Source organism: Lolium perenne, chromosome 6, assembly GCF_019359855.2.
Source record: "Lolium perenne isolate Kyuss_39 chromosome 6, Kyuss_2.0, whole genome shotgun sequence".
Lineage (NCBI taxonomy): Eukaryota > Viridiplantae > Streptophyta > Magnoliopsida > Poales > Poaceae > Lolium > Lolium perenne.
Window position 1 is genome coordinate 22,595,592 of NC_067249.2, and position 4,234 is coordinate 22,599,825.

The window sequence follows — 4,234 nt, forward strand, 5'->3', positions numbered from 1 at the left end:
ATACTAAGATCGCCATATTACCATCCACTACAAGAAAAGGTATAATTCTGAGTACCTCCGCTACACTTGATTCACCATCTGTGATTGATAAACTTGTTTCACCGCCACATGCTTCACATGCGGGTACTTCTGCTGAATCTGAAAACTCTCATAATATTGATAATATTTCTGCTGTGCTTGATGATAGTGGTTCATTGGGATCCTTTCTAGATGCTACAATTGCTAGGTCTAGACAAATTGAAAATACTGAAACTCCTAATGCTACTACACCTATTAATTCACCTGAACTTGATTATTTTAGTGATGATCCTGATGAAGATTATGTGGAGCTTAATGATGATTTTATTGAAAAATGCAATGCTACTACTGATGCAAGAAAAATTAAAAAGTTACTTGCAGAACATGCTGTTAGATATAAACTGTCTCCTGATCCTAAGTTTGCCACATCTCCCATAAACATTAAGGATAAAGATTATGATTTTTCTCTTGATCTATCTCATATAGCTATTGTTGAGAAAACACCCTTTTGTGGTACTGAAAAAGAAAGTGCTGTTGAACATATGACTGAGTTATCTACTCTAAGTAGCTTGTTTTCTGATGATGTCAAGATGCGTACTTACTTTGTTGCTAAAATCTTTCCATTCTCATTAAAGGATGACGCTAAAACTTGGTATAATAGTTTGCCACCTAATTCTATTAAAAGTCCAAAAGAATTGCTTGATGTTTTCTTCCGTAAATACTTTCCTGCTAGTGCTCAACATATTGCTTTGCAGAGAATTTATAATTTTGACCAGGAGGATGGAGAGAAATTGCCTGAGGCTTGGGCGAGATTTTGCTCTCTTATTAGAGCTCGGCCTGATCATGATTTGGAAAAGCATGATTTACTTGATATATTTTATAGTGGACTAACCATTGAGTCTAGGGCATACCTGGATAGTTGTGCTGGTTGTGTTTTCAGGAAAAGAACTCCAGACGACGCTGAAGAATTATTGGCTAAAATAGGCCGGAATCATGATGATTGGACTACGCCTGAACCAACTCCAACGCCAATATTGAAGAAGAGGGGTTTGATTAAATTAAATGATGAAGATATGAGGGAAGCCAAGAAGTCTCTCAAGGAGAAAGGTATTAAATCTGAAGATGTGAAGAATCTTCCTCCCATAGAAGATATATGTGAGATAATTCCCCCTTCATCCATGATTGAGGTAAACTCCCTTCAACGCTTTACTAGGGAGGATATTCCGTATTCGAAGCCTCCTGCACAATGCTTAGATGAGTTTGATAATTATATTGTTAAGCAAGAAAATTTTAATATGAGAGTAGAGAATCATTTAATGGAAAATTCTCGAGCTATTAGCGAATTGCATGATATTGTGGAGAGAACCTCCAATGATGTTAAGATGCTTGTTAAACATTTTCATATGATTCAAACTCAAATTGATCAACTCACTAAAGTGCAAAATGATTTATTAGGGAATAATTCTAAAGAGAAACATGCTTATGAAGTAACAACTAGAGGTGGTGTCTCTACCCAGGATCCTCTATATCCTGAAGGGCATCCCAAAAGAATTGAACAAGATTCTCAACGCATTGAACCTAGTGCTCCTTCTAAGAAGAAAAAGAAGAAGAAACATAAAAATGCTGTAGAATCCTCTGAACCTGTTAATGATCCTAATAGTATTTCTATTTCTGATGCTGAAACTGAAAGTGGTAATGAACATGATAAAGATAATGATAAGAATGATGCTCCTGATAAAGAAGAGGTTGAAGAAGAACCTGAAAAGCATGCTAAAAATAAAAAGTACACTAAAGAAGATTTTATTGCCGAGAAACATGGTAATGAAAGAGAACCTTGGGTTCAAAAGCAAATGCCTTTTCCTGCTAAGAAACTAAAATCAAAGGAAGAAGAACACTATAATAAATTTTGTGATTGGATGAAACCTTTATTCTTGCAAATCCCTTTGACTGATGCTATTAAATTGCCACCTTATTCAAAGTATATGAAAGATATTGTTACTAACAAAAGGAAAATCCCCAATGAGGAAATTTCCACTATGCTTGCTAATTACTCTTTCAATGGCAAAGTTCCAAAGAAGTTGGGCGACCCAGGTATACCTACTATTCCTTGTTCTATTAAGAATAATTATGTTAAGACTGCTCTATGTGACTTGGGAGCCGGTGTTAGTGTTATGCCTTTTTCTCTTTATAAGAGACTTTACTTAGATAAGTTGATACCTACTGATATATCTTTGCAAATGGCTGATAAATCTACTGCTATTCCTGTTGGTATATGTGAGGATGTTCCTGTTCAAGTTACTACTAACTGCTTGATATTAACCGATTTTGTTGTGTTGGAAATGCCTGAAGATGATAATATGTCTATTATTCTTGGGAGACCTTTTCTTAACACCGCAGGGGCTGTTACTGATTGCAATAAAGGAAAGGTTACTTTCAATGTTGATGATAGGGAGCATACCGTTTATTTTCCCAAGAGGATTGAGAAAGCGTGTGGAGTTAATACTATTTCTAATGTGAGAACTATCAAAGTGGGAACTATTGATTGTCCTATGTATGAGCCTAAAGAAGAATATCAAACTCTCGTGATTGGATCCATATCAATACAATTCAAGGTAACATGATTGATTTGAGGTTTATTTCTTCTTATGCTATGTAAAATTTATTTGGTGGCAAGACTTGATCAACCTTGTTAACAAATACCTTTTATATGCATAGAGGAGGTAAACAACATCTCTTTCTTCCTCCACTTGCTCTAGTTGCTGTAGCACTTTTAATTTGCAAAGTTCCTTAGTTAATTGGAGATTTCAAAAATTTTCCTGGCCAGTAATAATAAATTAAATACCCAGAAATGTGCATTTTTCAAAGTTTTCAAAAATTCACAAAAATTAAAACGTTGGTCCTATTTTTCGACGAGGCACCTGGGAGCACCAGAGGATGACCTGTGGGGCACCAGAGGGTGCCACACCACAGGCCGGCGCGGCCAAGGAGGGGGGCGCGCCACCCTGTGGTGTGGGCCCCTCCTTGCCCAACTATCTCATCTTTTCCTCCCAGCACCTTCTCTCTCCCGAAAAAACTCGTACCAGGTTCCTCTCACTCGCGTTTTTGCTCCAGAGCTCCAGATTTCTCGATCTCTTTGTTCAGCCCAGATTTCTTGCTGAAATTTGGCACATTTGTTCCTTGGTATGTGACTCCTCCACCCATCCAAGTAGAATTTTGTTTGGTTGAGTATATCTTGAATATTTTGCTGCTGTAGGTAACATGTTTAGTGAGCTTGCATGCTTGTTCTAAGTGGTAGAAACTAGTTTTGATGCATGATTAGTACTCTAGCAAGTTCCTATGGTAGTTCCCCTTGATTATATGTCACCCAATCAAATTTTTATATTGTTTGTTGAAATTTCAGAAAATGGAGTGGAATAGATATCACTTGAACCAACAAGAATTGGAAGTCCAACAAGTTATGAGAGTCAATCGTGAAGAGGGAGTATACCCCTCTTACTACCCGTGCGCGGATTTCATGAGAAGCGCGGGAATATTTGAAGATGTTCGAAGCCTAATTTCTCGTGCAGGGCTGAGTGACTTTGTTGAAGGAGAGCCAAGACAATATGCAAAATTAACTATGTCTTTTGTGCAGGACTTTAAGTTCAATTGGTCGCGATCTAACCCTATGGTCCAGTATAAAATTTACAATAAAGCTGTCAACTTGCCATTCAGTGATTTTTGTGCAGCAATTAGAGTACCGCAATGGGGGTCATGCGAGAAGATAAGGGGATCGCCGCAAGAACTCTTGGACCTCTTCAAGATGGTTTGCTATGGAAGGAGTTTCTCAGAGGATAGTGGTAAAATCACTAGCATTCAGCTCCCGGCTATCCGCTACTTTGCCTATTTTATTACCAAATGCGTTCTTGCTAAAAAGATTGGTGGTAAACTTTCTATCCCGGATTTAGCTTTTCTAGCTGCGGCACTGCAAAGTAGCAGGACTTATAATTTGGGGGCATTGATAGCTTATAGACTTGCTACTAACCGTGAGAAAGGTGGAATTTGTGGAGGTCTCATCGCCTCTCGTTTACTAGCTTTTCATAATGTAGAACCTCATCATTTTGATATTCCATTCCCCATAGAAAAACTTGACATAGCCTCTATGATTAAACATGAATTTGTTTCAGATTCCTCCAACTTGGGTAACCTGTTTTACAAGATGACATTTTATAAGAAAGTC